The sequence below is a fragment of the Haemaphysalis longicornis genome, unplaced genomic scaffold (assembly GCF_048455015.1).
Source record: "Haemaphysalis longicornis isolate Haplotype H1 unplaced genomic scaffold, Haemaphysalis longicornis Haplotype H1 scaffold_10, whole genome shotgun sequence".
NCBI classification, from domain to species: Eukaryota; Metazoa; Arthropoda; class Arachnida; order Ixodida; family Ixodidae; genus Haemaphysalis; species Haemaphysalis longicornis.
The window spans coordinates 62,618,891-62,645,260 of NW_027526204.1; the positions used below are offsets into that span (position 1 = coordinate 62,618,891).

Sequence of the window (26,370 nt, forward strand, 5' to 3'; positions counted from 1 at the left end):
TGCCATCGTTTGGATTTGGCTGTGGGTATATAAGACTATTGAGCAGCTTCTGTTTCACTTTGGCCGTGTGGCTGAATAGAGTCACAGACAGACGGCGAACGAAAGGGTTGTTATTCATGCCAGTTTTCCAGACCTGTGTCCTTAGGGATTGTCGTTATAACAAGTGATTTTAGTGTTAGAAATGTGGGCTGTGGGGTACAGTACCCGTTGTGACATAAAACCAAACCTATTCTGTATATTGCTGCATTCTTGAAGCGAATGTTTTTGTATCATTGTTTACCTCGCATGTGAATCTTTTGGTTGTAAGCAACTCTAAATTGTTTGTATGTTAATCTTTTGTCTACAATCAACTTGAAGCTGTTTATATGTTTCTGTAAGTGTCTGTAACTTGTAGCCTTCGCGCTCTATTAGTTTTGTAGCAACCGGCGCTGCACTTGTTTCATTGTTTCTGGTTGTTACGTTGTATCATTGATACCAGGATTTTTCGATAATAAATTTACCCTTTCAAGACATACAGACAGACCAAAATTTATGCGTTCAAGTAGCCCAAGAAAGGCTATCACGTTTTTAAAACAAATCGGGCCGGGCCATACAGGCCTTCCTCCGGAGGAGAAATGACTAGACGCCATGATGGATATGTCATGGACCCAGCGACTCCCCCCAAAAAACTCTCCCTATCTAAAAATATGGTTTCAAACTTACACAAGAAAAGGCAGCCAGCCACGATCAAACATCTTCGGAGAATGTTCAAAAATCATGAAAATACTGCATATGAAGGCGACAACTGTCGTGGACAACCCTGGCAGTCTTCATGACTACATGACAGTCCTCCACACAGGAGTGGATGAAGCTGAAATTGGAACAATAATTTTGGCAATCCAACTAGCGGAACTATCGTCTAACCATGAGATAGACTGGGGCAAGGCACGTGTTGTCGCCACCGAGAAGGACTTCGCCTGTAGGCTGTATCTTGAATCCATAATGATATAGACGAACAAAAACACTCTGAACCGCATCTGAAACCGCACTGACAGCAATCTTCCCCCAGCCCACGCAAGGTGTTTAGGTCACGTGCTTCATCCTTTCTGTCTCTGCTTTTAGTGTGAACAAGGCTCCCGTTCGGGGTGCCGAAACGTCATTGTTTTATTTTCTCTTGTGGTCGGCGTATTCTTTATTATGTACTTCAATTAGCGGAACGCTCTCTAAAGGCCAATATACTGTTGCCTGCACGCAGAATACCTAAACGCTTTGGCGAGATTCTGTCGTCCACAGTGAAGAAAGTTCACAACACCGCAGCATGGACACCTGGACACGAGGGTTCTGGAAGGGAACGAGGCAGCCGACCACTAAGCACACTAACTCACCGCTCCTTGCGTGCACGGCTACTACAATCCCCTTCCCGAAAAATAGGGAGAACGTCCCCTCATGCTACGCCTAGGAACGCGATCCTTCGCAGTGACACCAGGGGTTCTCAAAGCCGAAGAATCTCAAATCCTGTGCAGGGAAAACCGCACATATATCTACAAATACAGGTGGGTGAAGATGCTTTGCGGTAAACACCAGATGTGCTGACATCAGACTGCTAAATATCGGAAACATCCACTCTACCACGCAACCGGGCCTTGTCCAAGAACATGCGCAAGGCAACTCATAGATTACGCATTTCACTCTTATGTAGATATGGGAGGCAAATTTGACCTGCTCGTAACCTCAAGGTCAGCGTGAGCTGATTGAGAGGACAAGGGAAGGAGCTGCTGCACCTGGGGCCCTGGACGTTCAGTTCCACCCTTGAGCTCCCTAGCACTGTTTACCCCCTTTTCCCAAACTCCCTCTATTTCTGATTCAATCAGCGCCTCTCTCTCTCTCTCTCTCTCTCTCTCTCTCTCTCTCTCTCTCTCTCTCTCTCTCTCTCTCTCTCTCTCTCTCTCTCTCTCTCTCTCTCTCTCTCTCTCTCTCTCTCTCTCTCTCTCTCTCTCTCTCTCTCTCATTCAGCAAAAGAAAAACCAAAACGTTCAGTCCTGCCACTTTGAAACACTGGCGCCGTTGCCTTATCGCTAAAACTTCAGAACACCCTGATGCCGCAACATTTCACCCCCACATCTTAAGCCACCCAAGCGTAGACGGCCCTTGTGTTCCCTGCACCACGCCGATTAAGGACCGTTGCGAGTAGCCTTGCTCTATTTCCTGACCTTCAGCGCTTGGCTAGCTCAAATCGTAAATGCGGCACCTCCGTTCCGAAACGTTCCCTCGTCGGGCTCGAAGTAAGGCTATCGCGCCGTACGTTTTAAGCCATAACCTACATGTCATGTGCATCTTTCGGGCTGTCCACAATTCAGCTCTCTTCCAGAAACGTGCACCCGTTCTACGCACGTGCCGCCCCGTGCACCTGTCACGGAGACGTATCAGGCTAATTCTGGTTCCATTCTGCCGGGGTGCTTGGTTCACACCCTTGACTCCTGCTCTGGTGACCAGGGTTCAAATCCGGTTCACCAGCAGCGGCCATTTTTGTACCACTGACATTGACGGTCTTCGACAACGGCCGCTTTTCGTGTTTGATGAGGCATCTAAGGGCGGCCTTGAAAGGTTTATGTGCAGACAGCTGGCTGAAGCACCTCTCTTTCTCATCAACTGATTAGGTCTCATTTAAACGTTAAGCTTTTCCTTCGAACTCTTTGTGGCCGAGGAACTTTCGGAATAACCTATAAAACTTTCGCAAAGATTACTTCACGTCGGGCGCATACTCTTCTGACTATTTGGACCTTTTGACCCACATTACACCTTTTGACCCTTTGGATCTTTTGACTCGGCTGTCACGTGATTATTGGATCTTTTGACACTTTGGATCTCTTGACCATGAGCACTGACACAGTGAGCTGCCGGAGCCACAGCGCCCGTTCTCTCCCCAACCGCGGCCGTCGTTCCCGGAAAGCCCGCTGCGCGAGCCACTGCTCCCCGGAGCGCATGCACCTCCGGGTCCGAGAGGCGTTCTTGCACGGTGCCGGCGCGGCCTCCGCCACCAGCGGGGGGTCGCTCTATTTTCGTACACGCGCTGCTGCCGCCCCGCCGCCACTCTGACGCACGGCTAGAGAGAAGCCCGATGCGCGAGTCCCGAAGAGTGCCCCGCGGCCGATACCCCCCGACTTGATGATGAAGACCACGACCGAGACGACGCCTCCGCTCAGACAGGAATGCCCGCGCACCTTTCCCCGTTCGCGATAGCCCTTTTTAGCCTTCCTCCGCTACTACTCGCAGGTCACCGCGCTTGTCCACTGAAATGTCCGTCCGTCCGTCCGTCCGTCCGTCCGTCCGTCTGACCGTCTGTCTGTCCGTCTGTCTGTGTCACAATTTACGTGGCATCGCCTGAATTTTTATAATACACATGCACACACACACATGCACTTTTGTGTGTGTGTGTGTGTGTGTGTGTGTGTGTGTGCGTGCGTGCGTGCGTGTGGGTACGTGTGGGCCTTGTAAAAATTCTGTCGATGCCATGTCAATTGCCAACAAGAAAGCAAGTTTTAGTATCTTAATTGCGCAGAAGGGGGAAAAATACCACGTCGATACTGGCCTTTATTTCGATGTTATAACTTGAAAACAACGCGAATGCCTGATGTAGTTGTTAGTGAACAAGGCGTATTGAACATACTTGTGAACCTTGATATTAGAAAATCTTCTGCCAGCCAGCTCCAAGGCATCTTGGAATAAGGATGCCTCTCACTGGGTGGAGGCCCTAAGAACATCCTCCTGCTCATTACTGAAATAAATGTTTATATCTCTCTCTCTCTGGAACCGATACTATTTTTAATGCATTCTTAAACAGATACGCTGAATGGATTTCGAAGTCCCTCGATGTTCTTTTTACAAAATCGCTGCGCGAGGGCCGGATGCCGGACGATGGGAGAATCAGCAGAGTCAAGTTTATTGGTAAGTCAGGAAATAAGCAGAGTGTTAAAAATTAGTGTCGCTAATTTCAACAGTTGGTAAGCTTCTAGAAAGCATTATCCTCAATAGCAATCCAAATTTTTGAATGAACACAATATTTTAAATCAACATCAGCATGGCTTCAGGAAGGAATTTATGACAATGGCACAATTGGTATCAACAATAGGCGACTTCGATACTTCAACAAATAATGTAAAACAAACAGACGCAACTCTCATGTATTTTTCAAGAGATTTTGATAAGCATTTGATAAAGTTTCGCACAAGAAAATACAGTCAAAACTCGATATTGTATGAACTCGAACTAACGAAATAGATTCAGCGCCATTCCCGATTTAACGAAGTATTTATAGAAACAGACATTAAAAATGAGAAAATGTGAATGTATTTTGTAAGATCACCAGGAAGATTATTGGGTCACGTCAGAAAAATAAACGAGGCATCTAGTTTGGTTTTCACGGAGCTCCACGAGATAAACTCCGCAGTCCCGTGGCCGTAGACCACGGCATTCCGGCCAGCACGCTTTTCACAATATTGAAGGAAAAGGACGCCATCATCAATGAAACTCCGTCTGGAATTACTTTGAAGAAAAACAACCTCAAGACCACCCCGCACGAGAAGTTGGAGGAAGCCCTGTCTACGTGGTTCAAGGATATATGAGAGCCAAGAACGTTCCGCTCAGCGGTGAAGTGGCACAACAAAATCGCTGTGTTTCACGCGTCTGCTGTAATGCGACGATTCCAGGGCAAGCTCGGGCTAGCTCATTATTTTCACTGCGGACATTTAGTGCATTGCTAAATTATCGACAGGCAAGCGCTGCCGCCGCCGCAATTATGATGTCATGGTAGCTGCTAGAATGCATCTCCCTTTAGACATCAAATTTATGGAATGAACTGCTTGTAATATGGTAGTCACGATATTACGAAGTTCTCGATTTAATGAAGTAATTTCGCGGTTCCCAGTGTCTTCGTTAGATCGGCTTTGAACTGTAGTTTGTAAATTAAAGAAAATTACGGATAATAATCAACAAAATAATCAGCTTACATGAGCAACCGGGAACAATTAGTTGTTTTTAACTATCATTCTTCTTGAAGTCTTGCCTTTGGCTCTGGCGTCCCCCAAGGATCTGTGCTGGGTATCATTCTATTTAAGTTATTAATTCATTATATAGTGTTATCCCTGAAATATTTATGCCGAAGATTTTGTTATTTACTATGAAAGTGATTGGCTGAAGGAATGGTTCTTGTTAAATGAGTTGCTAAACAAGGTTGTTTCTTGGTGTGAGGCTCAGCAAATATCATCCAGTTTTGGGAGCTACATATGTACTATATTCCCCATAGGAAAACCAATTCAGATTTTCAATACTCCACATATAACGTCATTCTTTCCGAATTTGATTCCTACAAATACCTTGGGTTGTGGATGACAAACGACCTTAACTGGACCAAGCGCACTGACATCGGAACTTTGAAGGCTATCCACAAACTATTCTTCCTACGAAGGGATATGAAACTTTCACCTACATCTTTTCGCCTTCTCGCATATAAACCTATACTGCCGCAAATACTTGATTGCACTGCTGTCACCTGGGTCCTTTTACTCAAGCTAGCATTTATTAATTAGATAGAATACAGAAAAAGAGCCGTCCTTTCCAATATATAGCAGCTATAGACGAACCTCGGTAACTGTACTATTTACGTACAGTAAACGTAACTTCACTCCCAAAAAGAGATCATTTATAACGTTTAAAATATTTGCAGTAGGCTCCCGTTACGACGAACTCGAAGGGACCATAAAAATTATTCGTATGATCATAAATTCGTCTGAAGCGGAGGTCTTTTTTTTTAATTGTGGTCGTTATTACAAGAGAGCAAGAGTGTTGTTCGTCTGTCTTACCATGAAGTTCGTCTTAAGCAAGTTTGTCTTAACCGGAATCTGCTCATATCAATTATTAATTGGACATTACAAAACAGATTTCTTTTTGTGTGAAAGGTTGCCCTACCGTCCCCTACGGCATAAGAAAATATTCTCATATGTACAACACAGCACCCGTAGCGCGCAAAAATTCACGAAGAGACCGGTGCTGCCCTCCCCCTACCCCCCCCCCCCAAAAAAAAAAAAAAAAAGAAAAGATATTGCAAAAATAATTTTGTATTCTTCAGGTCACGCCACCAGATAATCGTACAATAACTCCGTTATTGTACGATTATCTACCACGATTATAATAACCCGCAATAATTTCTTCCAGTATTCTTTGTTACCTAGAACTGTGCAGGATTGGAATAGTTTAAAGAACCAACAAGTCACTAAAAAATCTTGAGCATCATTTGCTGCTATCCCAGATTAAGGTAAAAAAGTGGAAAATTTGGTTTGTCTATATGCTTTGTCCTCCTGCCGTGACATGCGAGTGATGTGTCATCGTTTGGCTTGTGTTATATGTTTGATTACTATTGTAACATGGAAGTGATCGTTTCATCTGTTTGGCTGTTCTTTACCCTTTATTTGTACCCATATGATGAAGTCCGCCAAGGGATTCCATTAACCACGAATCAATAAATAAAAACAAATAACCTTGCCCCCAAGTAATTTTGGCGGCAAATATACTGCGTTTCGAGGCAGTACAACGTTTTTAACGTTGATGGGGTGCTCCAACGCGACGTTAAAATTCCGAGTGCTTTTAACGATCGTTTTAAATCAATTTTTCTCTTGAGGCGTTGCTGTTGTGCTGGTAGTACTGCTCTTCGAAACAATTTTGGTGCGAAATTAATGCCTGATATTGTTGGTGAACATGACACATTGAACGTGATTTCTTGGGAACCTTCACATTAGAAGATCTTCCGCGGCCCATCTTAAGGAGATACGCTCAATGAGTGTCGAAGTACTTCTGTTGCTTTTTTTTTTCTTTACTAAAACGCTGCGCGAGGGCCAGGTACCGGACGACTGGAGAACTGCCAGAGTCAAGCCTATTCATAAATCAGGAAATGAGCTATTAAAAACTACCGGCCTGTCTCGCTAATTTCAACCACTTGTAAGCTTTATGGTGGGATTTCAAAAATTTGTTGACGAATGTAACATTTTAACCCAACATCAGCACGGTTTCGGAAGGGGCTTTGCAACAACGACAAAATTGGCGTCCACAATGCACGACTTCCCTACTTCAATAATAAAAAACAAACAGACTCAATTCTGTGAAGGAAAATTTGACATCCACTTGAATGCAGCCATACGGCTACAGAGCAAAGCTTTGCAGCTTTCCTTTGTAGCCGTATGGCTGCATTCAGGTGGATGTCAAATCTTCCTTCACAGAAACTTACTCCACCTTGGGAATTTCCCCTAAATCTGGTCGATTAGACCCAATTTTATTAATTTTTCGACAGCATTCGATAAAGTTTCGCCCGAAGAATTAGTTTACTAATTAGAGAAATTTTTAGGCATAATCAACTAAGGAAATAGATATCAGCCTACTGGTAACAGTATCGAACCGGTAACAGTGTTAATTCTTAACAATGATTGTTCTCTTAAACTTTCGGTTGACTCTGGCTTCCCCCAGGGGTCGGTGCTGGGTGCTCTTCCGTTTTATTAACGACATAGTAAGCGATACTCTGCAAATATTGGGCTTTGTGTCAACGATTGAGTTTTTTACGCTGAAATAACAATCGTCGCCGGACCAATTTGTGTTAAATGAGTCGCTAGAAGAGTGCGACGCCTGGCAAAGGTCAATCAATTTTGAAAAACAAAACGCTTATTCAACAACTCAGCAATAATATAATGATTAGATAAACAATGACGGCGCTCACGCGAGGTACGGATTTACTTCGTAGAACGAGCCTCTAATCCTGTTTTGTTTACAGCGGAGCAGCTGTAGGCTGAGTCCCTTGTTTTTTTCGTGTTTTTTTTTTAAGCAAAGTCTTTTACCTCTACCCCCAAGAATTCTATCGCGACCGCTGGTGTCACGGAAAACTCCCGCGAAGAAATAAAAGAAGTTACTACCACCGCCAGGAATATAACCGTGAACGAATAGAGTGACGGAGTGAGAGCCCGTTGTCTTACCGATTGACCTACGAGACCACGCGGAGACGGGGAAGACAGGCAGTGCACTCACCGAGGACATCTGCGGGTTTACCCCCTTCGTTCTCGCTGAATGCCCCGTGATAGCGCCACGCGACCTCTCACGCCGCTGCACGCTCCACCCACGGCACGTGTAGCGACCGTGAGAGCGCCTTGCGCATGCGCCACGAGTTACAAAAATTAAAGGAAGCTCACAACAATGCATGACATCTCACTTCTGCTCCGTCTCTGCACCCGATCTCGTCGCCTCCGTCTGCGGCGGCCGAGACGGAGAAGTGAGATTGTCTAACACCGGGTTTGAGTTTCCTTTAATTTAAAAAAAAAAGTTTCCACTCATGTGCTTCAGCAGTACAACTCAACCAACCACCGTTCATGAATCGCGCATTGATTTGACCTTAACTAAGAATGTCTCTTTGAAATAATAAGGGGTGTGGTTAAGTGCATTTCAGTTGTCTCTGGTTTCACTATTTTTGGAGCCACGGGAGGGAATTTAAGTGACGTCGCATGGGTAATCGTTGTGGGTGTCGTTTACAGTTATAATTTCCAACCGCCTTCACAGGGTGGATTGGCGCGCGTTTTTTATTTGCTTGCGTAGACCCTAGAAAAGAGGCCCACTGGCTCCCTTCGGCCTCCTGTTCGCCTGGTCACTTCATATTTTGATATAAGAGGGCGTATATTTCTCCTGAGAGATGCCTCCCCAGCAATGTATTTGTGTTTATAAGTAAGGCCGACGACAGAGAGATCGGTGTAAGCTTGTTCTTTGTAAGCTGGCTTTCTCACATTCCATGTTGCGCAGTGAAGCCTCCTCACAACCCCGCGCAACGCTTCCCCGGCGCGACGGCGCGGTTTGAGCGGGATTTAGCACTTCCACTGGTCATCCACCTTCACAGATCGGAATGGCGCCTAATTTTAATTTTTTGCGCACCTTTATTGTCTTAGGGGGCATGAATGCCCTGGTGGGGAAGGAGAGGGACACGGAGGAAAGGAGGGAATATTCGAAAAAAAAAAACTGTTCAAGACTCAATCACTTGAAATGGTGGATAGCTTTTAAAGTCTGTGGTTCCGTGAAGATATAGTTCGTAGATTTCGTAAAAAGATAGGTGCTACGTTTTGGAGTCGGTCCAGGTTACCGCACCAACTTGTAGGGAGTCAGGTCAGGGATTATTCAATAATTTTCTCTAGCCCTGAGTGGCCCTCTCGAACGCGTTGCAAACGCGCTTGCTAGGTTAGGGACGCACACCTCGTCACAATACGGGTAGCCCTGAGTGGCCCCCTCGAACGCGTTGCAAACGCGCTTGCTAGGTTAGGGACGCACACCTCGTCACAATACGGGCAGCGTTGGATGTGCGAGCTGGCTCCGTGGGTCAATTTATGTACTACTTGTGGGGTATGGGCCGTGTTAGCATAGATATTATTAGCTATCACCTACCCCGAGAGTGTGAGCGTCTTGAGGGGGCAAAAACGATGCATCTGGAAATAAAATTGAGGAGAAATTTGAGGGGCCAAGACTCTAACCGGCAGCCTTCCTCTAATTTCTGCTCTGGGCCTCACCGGCCAGAACGCCCACTCGGGAGCGTGAGAGGCTGGGGTTGAGCTCGGCAGCATCAGCGCCGTCTCTGATGGCGCCGGGTCGTGCTGCTGCCTCTCGGGGAGTCGGTCGCGGCTCCAACTATTTATAACAGCGCGTCCCGCGGAACGGCAGAGACTCGCGCGAGCCGTCCCGAAGTCTACGCCGCATATAGCAGTAGGTTTCTGGGATAGCTAGGCACACTCCAGTTGCGCGAGCGACCCTACGGGAGCTCCTTCTCTTCCGTGCACTTGAAGTATCCGTGAAGACCGAAGACAACTTTGTTCTCTTTGAATGTGAACAAAGTCGTGACTCACCTTTTGTGACTCACTCAGCTCCATTACAGTAACGAAATATGCGTTTAACCAAAAAAGAGGAAGAGGGAATATTGAAAAATTTTCAAATTTCACTCTCGATGACGTGAGCAGAGGCACAAAAGACAATACTCTTGGAAATTCATCAGGGCTCGGGTCATTTAAGTCTGCTCACGTGCTTTGAAGGGGAAAACCTGGCAATTCTTACAAACAATTTATTTATTGCTAACAGTAATCTTCGCTTTTGATTCTTCGTCTTACACCCGCCGCGGTGGCTCAGAGGCTAAGGCGTTGTGCTGCTGAGCACAAGGACGCGGCTTCGATTCCCGAACGCGGAGGCCGCTTTTCTGATGGAGACGAAAAGCAAAAACGCCCGTGTGTACGAGATTGCGGCGCACGTTAAAGATCGCCAGGTGGTAAAAATTAAACCGGAGCCCTCCACTACGGCGCGCCTCATCGCCTACATTGCGTCGGCGCGTTAAACCCTACAATCAATCAATCGATTCTTCGTCTTACGGCACGAATTACGCCATCAAGCTGCAGACTGGCACACGCCACAGCCTACCTAGAATCAGGGTTCTGAGGTTGGTCTGCGGCTGTTGTGCATACTCAGTTGAAAGTTGCGTGAATTTTGTGGAGCGGCACGCTCACAGCCCCCGTTTCGTAGCTGGCCAGTCTTCAGAGCGGGAATACATACGTGTCAAATAAATGAACAACGACGCCAACTTTTGTTCTATAGCCGACAACATGCCGAGAGAGCACAGTGACTTTCAGCCACTGTATTTGTCTATTGTTTGCGTGTGCATAAACAGGCCATAAAAATGGAAATGCGGTGATAGCATAGTTGTAAAGCATCGGCCTTGTATGCTGTGGAGACCAGCGTTCAAATTACATTGCATCACACGTGTTTTCTTTATTTACTCGCTACAGGAGCGGCCATTTTGTTGACCGGACAACTACAACGACGACGACGATGGGTTTCCGCAGAACGGGGACTTTAAGGGTTTCGCCTGTACCAAAAACGTTGTTTTGCGTGAGTTGAATGCACGTTAGCATGCAAGGAATGGGATCAAATGGAACCAGAGGCATTAGCATACGGTCACGTTTCTTCGCGGTGGTTTTGGTGAGCAGCCGCCAATCGTACGAAGAAGTTCATTTGACGTCATAAAGAACAGGCAAAAAAGTGGCTGGCGACTCACTTGCTCAATCTTTTTTCTCTTAATTATTATTCTCGATTATTTGTTCGAATTTTGCGATAAAGTCATCATTAGTTATGAAAAGAAGCAGATTTATTTTAATGAATCGAACACGTACTTTATCTTCATGGTTCCTTTTTTAACGAAGCAGATATGATCGTCATTATAACTAAAGCCGTGTCTAGAGTGCCCTCCGATGGTACTATAAGCCCTCCGCTATATCGACGTCCACCAGCGTTTTGTAAAAAAAAAAAAAAAATGCCGCATCTGCCACCACATCACTCCACATAACGTAAACCACGGTGCTGCTGCTGAGCATGAGGACTCCGCGGCCGCTTTTCTGATGGAAGCGAAAAGCAAAAAAAAAAAAACGCCCGTGTGTACAAGATTTCGGCGCACGTTGAATATCCCCAGGTGGTCAAAATTAATCCGGAGCTCTCCACTACGGCACGCCCTATCGCCTGCGTTGCGTCGGCGCGTTAAACCCTACAACCAACAAATCAATCAATCAATCAATCAATCAATCAATCAATCAATCAATCAATCAATCAATCAATCAATCAATCAATCAATCAATCAATCAATCAATCAATCAATCAAACCAGGGTAAGCTAACCTAAACTAACATAACATGACCTACCGAACACAAAACAATCATTTTAACCCCAAAGATTACACTAAGCTATGAAAAGTATAGCTTAATTTAAAGATAAAAAAAACCAAGGCAAGGTCCGGTTTTGAACCGCCGTCATTTGCATCAAGAACCTACACCACAGTGACAGACGCTCTGGGCGGTGAAAACCTAGTCCTAAATATTATAATGTTGTCAGACGGCGCACGCTTGAAGGGCTGAGCTAGAGTGCCGTCGGAAGGCACTCTAGACACTGCGTATAACTAAACTGCCGCGAAAGCGTGGCGGACCGGAAGCTCGTGGGGGTGTCGGCAGGCAGCTTTTTCCTCTCGTGGAATCCTGTGCAAGCACACGGCAGCTGGAGCCCCGCCAAAGGCACAACCGCCTTTTGTTATCCCGTGGTCGTCTTTCACCCCCAGCTCCGTTTATACTTTGCGGAGACTTCGAACAAGTGTGCGAGCACCCTTGAGGGTGACCGGAACGAAGATCCAGGAATAAAAGCGATTTTTTTTTTCCACCAAGTGGCTTTTAGACTGCAACAACAAACCTAGATGCCATTGTGCGTCCCTAAGGAGCAACATACTGCGCGCGCCAAGTGTGCGGATGACTGCACGGGAACACATCCGCAACATGTGCCTCATTCCTAAAAAAATTTAGCAGTGGCTTAGCTCGGCTATGCCAGGTTATACGTAGCGTCAGCTAAGGTTAACTGGTTATTCTTAAGTTTCATGGTTGTCTAGGATTAGCCGACTATCATGCTTACTGCTGCTAAAACGATTGCCAATCCAATAGACCTTTCCAGAAAATGCAGCGCCGCTCCTTCCCCTGGCGGGCCCGCGCAAGGCGTCATGGGAACTGCGTGCGCGGGCGGTGCGAGCGGCGAAGGCGGCGACGGGGTGCATGGGCGCCGCGCGCCGCGTGCGCGGAGTGAGCCCGTCAATGAAATGCTGTGCTTTCAAAGTTATGTCACGCATCAGTTAAAGCACCTTTAAACCATAGAGCCCAAAATAAGAAATAAACTCCCCATCCTTCTGAAACTGCTGGCACCGCGTGAGAACCTTTCGTCGTCTGCTAGCAACGTCGTCTGCTAGCAACGTGTCTGCTAGCTTGGAGAGTGGAACCAGCTGCTGCCAGTTGAAAAGCGTCTTCGCGCTTCTGGCTGCCCGCGGGAAAAGAGAAATTCCTCAACACGAGGAAATAGAGAACAAATGTGACACTTGAGCTACCCGAGAAAAATACAAATAACCAGCTCTTGCTTCCGGCAGCCCGCGGGGAGCCGAGTGGGAAAACGAAGAAGCCCATATCATGTGCACACGCTACTCGTGATGCATTTCCGCGTGTGCAAAGCTACACTCGTTTACAACCTGCCTTAGCGTTTGTAGTTTACGCGATACTGACGATATGGCGCCAAGGAAGCTGCAAGAGGCGGACAAACGTCCTGTGTGCTTGGTTGGGACAACAATACGTTACGAGACCGGCATGTTTCATGCACAAGTTTCCGAAGGACAAGACAATTAAAAAGGATTAATGGGTTCGCCGGATAAATCGCCAGGGTCGTGATGACCGATTCGCTTTGTGGGAGCCGTCCGAGCATCACAGGATATGTGGAGCCCATTTCAACGCGAGCGGACGCAAATGTTACATGGACCATATGCGACCACTTTTACACACCAGGTCTTAGCCAAGAGGTGTCCTCCGGTAGACAGGCAAGCCCAGCATTATAACGTAAATTACGTTTTTTATACGTTTTTTTTTGTTTCCTATGCTGCCGCGAAGTGAACGAAACACCGCCTTCCTAAGCGCCCGTCCCGCTTCCAGGCATCCAAGACAAACTAGTGATATGCAGACTGTCGAGATACTCCTGTCAGCTCAGAGTAATCAACGCCCGTTTTGAAATGAATTTTAGCACAAAGGGCGTAACAGGGCGATAAAGCAATGCTTTCGCTCCAGCAGACAATGATGCGGTTTATCGAGCGACAGCGACTGCCTGCAGCCTGTCTCCTGCGGCATTGTGAGTTCAGCATTTCGACTATTTCTTTTCGGTCGTTCATTGTGGAATTATTATTTCTCACTTTTAAGGTATGGTGTACTTACTGAGTGAAAACAAAGGAGACAGCTCGTCATAGCTGACCCAGGATTTTTGATCGAAGATGAGCTCCGTGAACTTGGCGTTAAATTGATCAGACGTACCCCCCATGTTAAATGGTCGGCGTCAACTGACAGTAGCGGAGCAAACACGCACACGGCAGATCGCCACGCTGAGGAGACACGTTGAGCGAGTTATTCGAGAAGTGAATAACTTGAGAATACTACATGTGGTATGTTTTCCCAAATGCGATGGCTGACAAGCAAAACCAGATATGGAAAACTTGTTGCTACCTGAACAACTTAACACATGAACCACTTCTCAATCGATAAGTAAGCGAAATGTCAACTCGTGTTTTGTATTAGCGCCCTCTGAATAGTTTTACCTTTTAGTCGGTATTGGTTAGTTTTGCTAACCGAATAAAAGTGTACGTGTCTTTTATTGCAATGATACCATACTAGCTGCCTCGTCTTTTTTCGACTGAAATAAACAGCAAAAGAGCTCAGGATTGCTCAATGAGACTTGCCACCTCTTAGTTGAAGCGAATACAGACGTAGTGTAGCATGAATCGATGGGATACACACTGCAACTCCCCAAAATGCAGCAGTTTGTTGAAGAAATGCGGGCTGTGGTAAGAATGCGTAAGTTTGAAAAAGAAGCCAGTTATCAAAACAGCTGTCCAGGATGGCAGATGTTCTGCATGCATCACACAATGTTAAACGCCGAAGCTGCACCGTCAACAAATGCTGCCTCCACAGGCGCTGCCGCGCACGGCACGGTTTGGCACGGTAGAGCTACATGAAGAGCGGCCCGGGCGGCGGCGGCGGCGGCTGCTGCGGCGCTCACAGTTCCCAGGCTGCTTTGCGGCCGCCGTTTGGGGGCGCGCGCAACTTTCCGGAAAGGTCTATTCAATCCAATCCAATCCAGTCCAGTCCAGTCCAGTTCAATCCAATCCAATCCAATCCAATCCAATCCAATTCAATCCAATCCAATCCAGTCTAGTCCAGTCCGGTCCGGTCCGGTCCAGTCCAGTCACCGTTCCCAGCGCATGCACAGCACGGCTCTCCAGGAGCCACGAGAAACAGCTATCAAGCGGCTCCGGAGCAGCGTGAGACTTGGCTACTGCGCAACGGAGGCGCACAGCTGGGCACGCGCCGGCGCCAGTGCGTCTGCCGCGGCTATGACGTCACTGCTCTGGCATGCCCAGACCGGCGAATGTGCAGACCCAATTCTCTACTCACCCGTACTCCAATTGAATTGGATTTCCAATCCAATGCTCCCCGCGCTTGCGCAGCACGGCCCTTGGTCCACGCGAAACTCCTCAACCTCGGCCAGCGTAGCTTACACTACAAAAATTCAGGGAAGCTCGCACTCACGCGCAAGACGAATGGAGGAGATGTTGTACATGATCACTGACAGACAGAAAGTTGAGTTTTAGTATCGTTGTGGCGTCATGGCTGACGTCGGCGGCATACCATTTCAGTGACCTTAAGTTGAGCAATGCCAGAGTGAGCTCGTCGTTTTGGTCGACGTTTTCGTGCGCCACTTTGCAAGCGCGACTTATCGTCTCTAGCGGATGCTTTGCACGCCGAGCCGCGCGGCCTCTTCTTCTGCCGGGGCATGTGGAGTCATCTGCAGCAGCTTCGACATTCAAGTAGCGGCTCTTCTACGGTACAGAGCGCGTGCGCACGACGACACGAGGACAAACGAATAAAAGGCGTACGCTATGACGCGTCCTCCACGTTCTGAGCGAGTTTTGCCACGATACGGCGAACGCTGGAGTGTTCTTGCGGCCAATGTAGGCAAATCTACCTAAGTGGGTATGCTTGGATTAACCGAACGTGCGCTCGAGGCACGCGGCCAAGGCTGGAGATTTTTTTTTTTTTTTGGGGGGGGGGGGGGGAATATTTGCCAATCACTCTAAGTGGGTATGCTTAACTTGACAAACGTGCGCTCGACGTACGCGTGCACGAGCGCTCGGCCTTTTCTCGGGGAATTTTCGGCGCTCACGAACCCCGAACTTACCGCCAGTAACAACAACTGCTCTGTTAAAAACTTTGTTGACGGTATAATTTTTTTTTCGATCCTCGAAGCGCGCGTGCGCGCTTTACTGCAGGCTTAATAAACGTTTTCCTAATTGAAATTCTCAGAGATTTTCCCAATGAAAGATCCTGCGCATAAAAACCAAAGCTGCCTTAGCAGCTTGACAAAGCCTCGGAAACCACACACAAGGCAATAGCAGCAAACACATAAAAGGTAAAAACAAATTGCAACCAGCTATTTATGTAACGTAAAACAAAAAGCATAAAATGTAATACAAAAGGCAAATAAAAGCATAAACAGGTACGCGAGGCGGTTGCTTCGCACTGCCTTCAATATCAGCTAATTGCGATTTCGTTCCTGTGTAGTCCAATGTATTAAAATAGGCTCACGTTTGAGGCTTTTCTAATTCCCTAATTTGACTCGGTCGAAATTGTATTTTAGAAACGTATGGTGCCCTTGACAAGGTACGGTGAACAGGTGGCACGAACCGAACACTCGCTTTGTATTGCGAACGGTTATGAATGAAGCAAATAAAGTATATACCCGGACTCCTTTCTTCAAAGAAAGAAAGAAAGAAAGAAAGAACTAAAGGAAGAAAGAAAGAAATTAGAAAGAAAGAGAAAAAAAGAACTCCGACAGCGAGAACTAAAAAAACAAACTTACAATATTTTAAGGAACAATAGTTTAAGAATACCTCGAAATTTTCGAAAGAGTGCAAGAATTTAAAATGCGTTTAAAAGAAGGAAAAAAACACGCATAACAGTGTGCTGCCACCGTTAGTGTTATCAGGAGAAGCCTACCAAAGTAGGTGCGTATACTGACACATGAATTTAGCGTTATTTGAGACAGCAAAGTCCGCACAGCCACGCGTGTTGTTATTTTTTTCAAGACCTCCGAGGGAGACAGGCAGAGGAAAAGTTTCACGCACACTTATGTAACTTCGGTGCCATTGTCGAACGTTACTCGCGGCGAAAGGAACCGCGATGACAGAAAATAAATTTTGCCCTCTCGTATTCCGACGCTTCCTCAGCAACGTCAAATCTGCGTAGTACATTGAAAGAAAACTACGTTTTATGCACATTGTTGACATCCTCGACGCGTCTATAATTGCACACTTGAATCAAACGAATGCGATGTCTTTCGCAAAGTCAAAGTCCTGCAACTGTTCGCCGCCACAGGAAACGGTGCCTATTTTATTTCAAAGTTAATTTACAAAGATCCTTTCGACTGGAGTCGTGTGGTCTGCAAGTGCGATTCCGCTAGTCTGGTATATTTGTGTTGACGAAAAAATTCCACTCGTCCTCTGCTCTCCCTCCTCGTCTCTACTGACTTCCCTCAATACTCCTCACCGCAATTTCCTCCTGTCTATTTATCTAAGCTCAGAACAGCGAACAATGGAAAATGACAGCGTTTTTTTCTGCTCTGGAAGTAAACCTACTAGTTATCAAACAACTAGCAAATTGGTTGTAGCGGAAAGTCCTATTCTTCCGTAGTTTTCTCAGATACGGCGCCGAAAGATGCCTTAATCGCTCAAAAATCGCAAATGAACAGAAAAAGAAAGCGAATTTTCTTGCACCTAAGAATACTTGCACCGTTTTTCGCAATGCAAATATATCACTTGAAACAGGAAGTCAGCGAGGCAGAGGTGCGGGATGCAGCTAAAAAAAGTGATTACGTCATGACGAGATCGCTTTTATTTAAGTTGAATCGGTGGTGCCCTCCCAAATGCCAGCGTCTTTCACGGCCTCCGGGCCACAAAGTAAAAGCACGAGGGGTTCCGGAAAGGGAACGAGCAGCGACGCAACGTGTAGGAGACAGATCGAAGCCACTCGAAAGCGTCAAGAAGCAAATCGTTTCGAGCGGCAAGAGGACGAACGCGGGGTCGTAGCAAAGCGACTCAGGCGTTCAATTGGACGTGTTTGTTTCGCATTCAGAACCCTTGAGAGGCAGGTGCTTAGGTGTCTTCAGACCGCGGGTTAGTTCCGATGACACCACCCGTGTCGTCGTATTCGGTACGGGACCGAAAAGGGAGTTCTTTACGCGTTTAGTGTTGCCTCCAGGGGCGTTTGGATTGCGATATGTCACACCGGTCGGGCCCAACCGACCACCCAGCGGCGCACGTGAGTCGATTTGACTCTGAGTCAATTTGATTTGAGTTTGTGCTGGAATTTGTCTGCAGATACAAGTGTCCGATCAGTGTAAACCGTAGCGACAACAAGGCCATTGTGAATGCGGTGACAATAATTTTACAGCTACGCTGCTTGTCTACATTTGCAGTGCGGAATCGCGATTATTTTTGTTTGCGTGTAACAGCGTCGTAAACGTCTCATGTTCTCTCGTTAATCAAGTATTAGTTTCATAGAAGAGCGTTAATTAAAAAGTGATAGAACTTATAAGTCTGCTAAAAGTCATGTAGCTATCTCAAATAGGAAAAAAGAGAACCATTTCTCATGCCAAAACATGACAAAACCATGATAAAAACCATTCTCCACGTACTTCATTACAGGCTAAATCTAGCGTAAAGAAACAAAAAACTCCTAAATGTCTAAATTTCCTTTCGAAGTTTCTTTCGGCTCGTTTCCCCGGTAACCGTCAAGGAGAAAAAAACTACGTCAATAAACGGTCCTGCCGTGCATGTCGGCGTGAGCCAACCAGGACTTCGTCAAAACCTTCCCGTTTGCAGGTGACACATTCTGCGGTCGCACAACTATTATATTACACACGAACCATTTTCTGTTTTGCGTACCCTCACAGACACAAAAACGACATTGCGTCTATGCCCCCATCGACACGAAGCATTCGCAAGTAGGTTAAGAAGTGTAATTCACTCATTCCGGGATTTCGGAGGGTGTCTATGTAGTACGCTGCATCTCGTAACATCTTTTTTTAATGACTTTCGAAGATGTGATAACAGGGACATTCAAAAAACGCGACCGTTCAATGCATGGTGGTATCACGCAACATCTCGAAGGCTGATTTCACTTCACCTTGATGTGGTTTGTGGGACATAGCAAACAGACCCGAAAGCGTTACATGCACAGACTGCAGACGGTGATCACTTGCTGATTACTCACCGAATATGCACAAAAGATAATCGCGTCAAATTGCGCCAAAACAATGAATAGCGGCTACTCAGTTATCATATACTTGTTTCGGATACGCATTCATATCCTGCTGTAATTAATTTTGTAGGGAAGGCACAGAAGCCAAGGTGGTTGGGAACTGTGATCGACGAAAACGCAATGTACTACACATTTTTTTCTGGACATGACGTGTCTATTAATAGAGCGGTACCTATTAATAGGGAAAGTGCGGCAGGTGGTCCACAATGTCCACTAAAATTCTAGGCTTCAATGATGTACATTCCGTATTGCTGTTGACACGCTTGGTTGGCGGATCGGGCGCCTTCCCGTCACTTCTTTCTCAATTTACCTTCTCCTTTCTCGTTTCATTGCAAGGCGTCTAATCATCGACATGCTTATCCCTTTACACCCCCCTCCTTCGAGGCAATAGCAACGACGATCAAGTAACGCCGTAACCCCAGCGCGAAGGTTTGAGGCGACGGCACACGTGGGACCCTCGTGGCGCCGCAAGGGCTCAAGACGCCCCGGTGTACAGGAGCGCGCAGTGACGCACTCGCGAAGAAAGAGCTCTCTCGCTCGACCTCTCGGCGCTATTCTCTGAGTCAGGAGGCCGGGGAGGCGACCTAATGCCGGAGAGGACGCCGCGGGCGGGCGAATCACTCTCCAACACTCCTCTTACCTCATAGCTGCTGTTCCGTGGCCACGACCTCCTCCTTTGGACAGAAGTAGCGGTACGAAGACGAGATTATATCCGTGTGACACCGGAGAGAAAAACCCAAACACAGCACGTCGAAACCACGCCGAGAAACTGTGTATCACTGCGGAAATTCCGGTCGGCGCCGCAACCTCGTGCGGTCAGCACCACAGCTCGTTGCGTATACCGCAGCACTCGAAGCACCTGACCACTCACTCGGCCGAGACAGCGTCACACAACGCGAGGAACCCTCAAATCACGCCCACTGGGCCGAGGGAAGCCACACAGCCAGGTAGCACGGAATAATGGTCGTCGGACGGTCCACAATCCCGGACGACCGGAAGGGAGCCCCCAGGGACGTCCTCTCGTGCCGCTGCTTTTCCTTCGGGGAGCACAGGGGCTACCGGCGAGGTGTTTCCCCCGACTCCGCCCTGAGCAACCGACAGGGCAGTGCTTGGTCCTCGGAACCGGCCAAGGAGCGGGTGGGTTGGGACCCCGGCGCGAAACGGCCAAAGTAGGGTGGCCTAAAGAGTCCGAGGGTTTGCGGGGCGCCGCCGAGGAACCGGCAGGAGAACTAGGAGGCCGCGGAGAAGGCGGAGGGGGAGGTGAGGGTGTTTGAGCGGAGCACCGCTATTTTAGTTCCTCTGCGAAGGAGCGAGAGCCTTCTTCTCTGGCTCGTGTGCACCTCTTGATGCTCGGATCCCACTGTGTGGAGCCGTTGGCCGCGCTCTCCGCGTATACCCAACACTGCGTCTACGGATCCGTCCCTTCGCCCTCTTTGAAAGCTCTCAGAGCAGAGAAGGAGGAAGAGCCGCACGATGGCAGTGAGGGCAGCCAACCGGGCACCCACAGCTTAGCTGAGGGGGGAAACCGGTGCAGCAGCCGGCTCGTTCAAAAGCCCGCGGCACGGGCCGCGCTGCCACTTTTACAGGTCGCGGGCCGCCATCTTCTGGCGGCTACACGATGCGGGAAAGAGCGAGTGCGTGATATTCCCGGTCGTTGTTGTTTGAAAGACACCTGCTGGTGACGCAGGGTCTTTCAGTCAAAACGTCTTTTACAGCGAAGCTGTAGGGTTCCGTGAATTCTTGTTCTTTGTGTGCAAAAACTCAGGTCCTGAAACTCGTTTGATTCTGCGCAATTTTTTTTTTTATATTCTGAGTGGATTACTTATCAGGACGCGTTATTTTCAACTTCAGTAGATTCCCAGGTTGATAGGTTTAAAAATTCCCCGCTTCGCGACCCGCATAGGCCAACAATCAATCAATCAATCAATCAATCAATCAATCAATCAATCAATCAATCAATCAATCAATCAATCAATCAATCAATCAATCAATCAATCAATCAATCAATCAATCAATCAATCAATCAAATCGTGCTTAGAGGAAAACAATTAAGGGGTGGGTGTAAGGGACGTGATATAAGCAGATGGAATAACAATTCCAGGGCTCTACTGGGAATGACTCCTGCCTTGATCCTCTCTATCAGCTCTATTTCTATCAGCTCTACGTCGCTGAGGACAAACCGTGGACTTCGTTTAGCAGTTGCTTAAGAAATGGAGTGAGTGTTCCCAAGCGAACCAGTAAATGGTGCTAGTGCGCATGCGTTTAGGCAGCCAGGTTGGTCAAACATGCATCCCGGATGCGGTTTCGAGGCGAAAAATTCTGCAGAAATTCAGATAATTTTCTTCTAATGCGTAGCATCCTTATGCCGCTTAAGTTCATTACAGCCGAATACCGCTATAACTAGCGAAAGGTGTTGGACTATCTTATTCTATGTAAGTTTTCCTTTGTTCCATTTCCCCAGTGATGTGAATTTATGCCATTATAGCGATGCAGCGCCTTTGCTAGGATGATTATGCTTTTTGTTTCGAAGATGCAAGACGTAGTGTAGGCTACGTTCGGTTACGCTATTTTTTATTCGTGTTTCTAATGTTATTTTGCGGACTTTTTTGTTTAGTCTTAGGCTATGGTAGGGGAGATGTATGCATATTTCGCAGATAATTTTTGTGAACATCTTCTGATTTTTTTCTATTTTTTCCTTATTTTTGGTTTTTCGAAATTACGACCGACGCTATTGTAACGATTCAACGTGCTACTTCCGCCATTTTTGTAGAAATGCAAGGTGTCACACGGTCCTGGCTGTGGGGATACTCGGCAAATAATGCTACGCATTAAAAAAATTTGAGTGACCGCGACAAGCACCGGTACTGTTTGCCGGACAGGTGGTGGTATGCGAAGCCACTAAGAGGCCTATCGGTGTGCCGCCTCGTTTTAGTACAGGTAGAGAGCCCTTAGTTACGTTTACATTCGTGAACGTGCGTTTATATGCACGACGTGTCGAGCGTTCTACCTGATTTCCGTGCGCCAAACACGGAATATCGTGCGGAAGAAGGATCTAAATCTAAAGCGTTTACAATACCGCATTTTAGATATCCTAACCTGAGAGAGAGAGAGAGAGAGAGAGAGAGAGAGAGAGAGAGAGAGAGAGAGAGAGAGAGAGAGAGAGAGAGAGAGAGAGAGAGAGAGAGAGAGAGAGAGAGAGAGAGAGACGCGTATTGCGAGATCATTTATGGTGTTCTTGTAGTATTGGCCGCGAGGCCCACCACTGGAGATGCTGGCGCTGCGATCGTTTTGACGTCACTTGTATAGTATCACCGTTCCTACCCTGCTGCACAGTTGGCTTGCAGCGCGTGACACTTAGCTTAGGACGCGCGTTCTAAAAGTATTTTCGAGTTAATTTCCGTCGTTTCAAGTTTATTCTCAGTGCGTCAAGCGCAGTTTGACGTCATGGGGATTTTATAACCGTATCAACTGTGGTACATTCCCCGCAAACAACTTGAGCGTGGTGGCGTACGTGTGCGACCGAAGCGTAAGCTGCGGCTCGTTTACCCGATCAAGAATGTAGACTACGATGATTGCCAAGCTAAGTTTCTAGATTTCCTTTGTTTGCAACAAATGTGTAAAGCAAGAAATCATGAAGCGTTTACTGTTCGCAGAAACGTTCCGCGCACACACCGCCGTGCCTGCCCGCACGGCAGACGGAGTAGCTCGAACCGATGCAGGTCGCGGCAGCAACAACTTGTCGCCACTTTTTAAAATCACGCTAGTTGTGGAAAAGTAATTCGACAGCGGTGAATGTGGATGTTAGAGTGGTGAAAAATTCTGCTAGGTAGTGTCATCAGCTGTGGTTTTCAAAGCGATGCTCAAATATCTGCCGCGATCTACGCCGACCGTCCCCGAAGGTCGGTCCCGGCACCGCCGGCCCGTTCACGCGCGGTGCGGCGAGCGGCCGAAGGATATGTGCATGCGCGCAAGCATCGGCCGAGGCCGTGGCAGGTTCTTGATCATCGATCGCTTAAACGGACGCGGATACAAAGTTACACGTACATCAAGAAAGAGGGTGACAGTGAAGTGAAAAGTTGTAGGGACTCTCATTCGCAACTGTAACGCTAGCGGCGAAGAAATATCTGCCGCGACGTTAAGCCTAAAGTTCCCAACATTCGATTACATGCATCCGATGCCGGCGGCGAGCGGTTCGAGAAGCCCTTTCGTCGGGTCCCTCGCGTGCCTAATTGGTAAGGGCCGTATTCAGGACATGGAACACGGCCCTTACCAGTTAGGCACGCGAGGGACCCCGCAGGGAGCAGTCCTCTCGCCCCTCCTATTCAATCTGGCAATGATGAGGCTCCCTGCTCAGCTGGCGAAAGTCGAAGGCATCCGGCATGCGCTGTATGCCGACATCACCATCTGGGTGTCACACGGTTCATCAGGAGACATGGAGGCCAACCTGCAGCAAGCGGCGGACGTCGTGGACGACTACGCCCGCCGTTGTGGCCTTCAGTGCTCCCCGTCCAAATCGGAATTCGTGCCCATACGCCCCTCACCAAAGTGCACCACCAAAATCAACCTGTCCCTTCACAGCGGACCCATACCCGGACGCGATGAGATCAGAGTACTGGGGCTCTTCATTCACAAGCATCGTAGAGCAGACACAACATTGGCCAAATTGCGTAAAGTGGGGGTCCAGGTGGGCCGGATGATCCGCCGGGTTTCCAATAAGCACGGGGGGTTACGATGCAAAGATGCCTTGCGGCTGGCGCATGCATTCGTAACCAGCCGAGTACTGTACTCGGCTCCATACCTCTACTTACGCAGGTTTGACGAGAATGTACTCGAGGTCATTCTCCGTAAAATCTACAAGCGCGCTCTCGACCTTCCGCTCCACACCTCCAACCAGCGCCTTCTAGGCCTGTGAATGGTGAACACATTAAGGAGCTGCGTGAGGCGCACTTGACAAATCAATACACCAGACTCTAAAACGCCGTCGGGTTGCCGCCTTCTTGCCCGACTACACATCCATTACCCAATACATACGGAAAAGCGCGTACAAATTCCCGACGTCTGGAGATACGCCTTGCATGTGCGTCCTCTTCCAGCCAACATGACGCGAGATGACCACAGTGGCCGACGCGTCGCGCGGGCAGACGCATTGGCTCGCCACTATGGTCGAAAAAACGGAGTCTTTTACGTAGACGCCTCCGGCCCGCACCACGGGGGTTGGTACACGGCCGTGGTCGTCCACCAAAACACGGCAGTGAACGGACTCACGTTCCGCGCACACAATATATTACACACGCGGAGGAGATTGCCATCGCGCTAGCAGCCGCAGATCAGGACTCGCGGGTCATTATCACCGACTCAAGGGGTGCCTGTCGCAATTTCGAACAGGGGTGCATTCCGTACTTTGCTTACAAAATTCTGCAAAACAGTAACTACCTGGGTGCCCCCGCGAATCGAACGATCATATGGGCTCCGGCTCACACGCGCCTTGAGGGTAACGAGGTGGCTGACGCCGCTGCCCGCGCGCTCACTCTCCGGGCACCATCCTCATCTCCCACCGATCCGGACCTAGAACCTACTCCCGCTTGCATCTTTAAGGAGGTCACACAGTTTTATCAATCCGACCATTCCGTCTATCCCAAGCCCTGTAGGGGCCTCACGAAGGCGGAGGAGCGCATCCTCCTTCGCCTTTATACGAAAACTCTCTTGTGCCCGGCAATCTTAAAACACTTAGACCCCGCTTGCACGGGGAAGTGCCCGCACTGTGAGGAAGATTCCTCTGACATTTTCCAGATGGTGTGGGCGTGCCAAAAAACCCCAAACCTACCCCCTCTACCCAACCCTTCCCGGGAGAACTGGGAGGCAGCCCTGCTCGGCTGCTCTGACCTGACGGCCCAACGGGCCCTGGTCGGGCGGGCCCGGGCCGCGGCCGACGCCATTGGGCTCCCGTAAGGGGGAGCCCACCTAGTCTTTGTACGGGGCGGCCCCTTAAGGACCGCTCCCACCCTCCCTGTACAAACTTCTGTAAATAAATGTTTTTCAGATAGTCAGTCAGCGCGCGCGCGTGTTGCGTTTGGGTTCTCCCATCCCTTTGGGGGCCCCCAAGGCTCGGTTCTCCTATTTTAAAACTCCCAATTACCCTAATTCATTAACGACGTGTTTCGCCTCACCATCTGTGAGCAATCGTTAGTTTCATTGATGCTAGAGGAAGGCAGGCTCACTGTAAACATAAAACAGCCCACGTTACAATTATACATTCCCACGCCGAAGTCCCAATGAAAACTAAATATGTCCATGTCCAAACCCGCTCGCAGGCGTGGAAAACTCGCGTTCGGATACCATTTATACATTGCGGACAAGTTGTCGCGAAAAGTAAACATATCAGCCGTGCAGAGTACAGGCTACGGCAGTGATCGTTAATCAAATCCGGGAATAACTATGAAAAACATTGTAGGGGTAATGGGCACTGCTTAAGCCAAACTGCGCATCATAGCAGTCACTTTTAAGCATGCGCGGCGAAGCAATCCGATCACCGTTCTCACGTAGTCATTCATTTACCAGGCAAGGCGAGCAGTAGGCGCGGTGAGATCACAAGTGAGCGACGCGCTTCCGTCGCTGTTACAAGGTGTTTCCTTGCACACACAGTCTCGTAGATGTCACGTCGCAAGTATTTCATAACAAATTTACAGCGTACTTTTCTCGGCACCAGTTGCATCGTCCTTGGCGTGAGCTGGCTGCGTACGAGCTGTGGGGTGCGGCGGTGTCGCCGGGAAAAAGCGAGTGGCTGATGGGACAATTGCTGAAGCCGGCTGCCTGCCCTTAGACGTGTTACGACTTCAAGAAACACTACGAATTCATTTGAGGCACAGGTTACATACAAGAACGCATTCGTTGGCTCATATCGCAGATCGAAGCAATTCCAGCTTTGGGCAAGCAATCAGGGCTATTAAAGCTCAAATTCCAACTCAAGCACCGCAGACAATGCCCCTGGGATTCCCGCCCTGGACTCTGTCGCCCCTTCAGATAAAAACATTTATACCTGGAATTGATTCCAAAAAGCAAATGCCTCAAATCAGCCTACTTCAGATGACACTCGCACACATTAACAAATTTTACGCTGCAACGACTCACATTTTTACTGATGGGTCGGCAACATCTGAGTGCAGTTCATCAGGAATTTTTATTCCATCAGCTGGGAAAGCCCTGTCATACCGCCTTGAGCGACCGACTTCGTCCACGTCGGCTGAGCTTCATGGGATAAAAGAAGCCATCCGATATATTCTTCGCCAGCCGTCGACACAGAGGACAATTTTTTGCGGTTCGAAGGCAGCTCTTCAGACCCTGCAACGCGCTAGCTGTTTCAGCCTTCATGAACATGCCCAGCGAGAAGTGAAGTATCTCCACC

The 26,370-nt window shown here is 48.1% G+C and overlaps 1 protein-coding gene and 1 pseudogene across 1 annotated transcript in view; one reads left to right on the forward strand and one right to left on the reverse strand.

Annotated features, from left to right (window-relative positions):
- The window catches only part of LOC144158632 (muscle calcium channel subunit alpha-1-like), a 649,353-nt gene extending 629,104 nt beyond the window's left edge, over positions 1-20,249 (reverse strand). The window contains exon 1 of the mRNA XM_077689654.1: positions 19,609-20,249. The gene's annotated coding sequence lies outside the window, so the exon portion shown is untranslated. The remainder of the gene's footprint in view (positions 1-19,608) is intronic.
- Positions 20,250-23,962: 3,713 nt separating this feature from the next.
- Positions 23,963-24,999, forward strand: LOC144157764 (uncharacterized; annotated as a pseudogene).
- Positions 25,000-26,370: the final 1,371 nt, after the last annotated feature.